The 316-nt window shown below is 52.8% G+C and overlaps 1 non-coding gene across 1 annotated transcript; it reads right to left on the bottom strand.

Moving 5' to 3' along the window:
* Positions 1-40: 40 nt before the first annotated feature.
* LOC125852757 (5S ribosomal RNA) lies at positions 41-159 on the bottom strand. Its single transcript, XR_007445054.1, has one exon. It is a non-coding gene; the product is annotated as a 5S ribosomal RNA (ribosomal RNA).
* Between the last annotated feature and the right edge of the window lie 157 nt (positions 160-316).

Here is a 316-nt window from a genome sequence, read left to right as displayed (position 1 = left end):
ATATTCTTTCAATTACACAACCGAATTTTGATAAAAAAGAGGGATGCAACACGAGGACTTCCCAGGGGGTCACCCATCCTAGTACTACTCTCGCCCAAGCACGCTTAACTTCGGAGTTCTGATGGGATCCGGTGCGTTAGTGCTGGTATGATCGCATCCATCATTCATAGCACTCTAAATTCTATTAAACACCTCCTTCCTCACAACGCCCTTGCCTGCCCCCCGCCGACTTAGCCTCCACGCGCACCGACTCATGACGCCCCCCGTCACGCCCATCCTCAACGCCCCCCTCACTTGTCCTAACGACGTCGTTCCT

This window comes from Solanum stenotomum, unplaced genomic scaffold (assembly GCF_019186545.1).
Source record: "Solanum stenotomum isolate F172 unplaced genomic scaffold, ASM1918654v1 scaffold501, whole genome shotgun sequence".
NCBI classification, from domain to species: domain Eukaryota; kingdom Viridiplantae; phylum Streptophyta; class Magnoliopsida; order Solanales; family Solanaceae; genus Solanum; species Solanum stenotomum.
The sequence above is the reverse complement of the archived record's forward strand: the minus strand, read 5'-3'. Positions and strand labels throughout refer to the sequence as shown.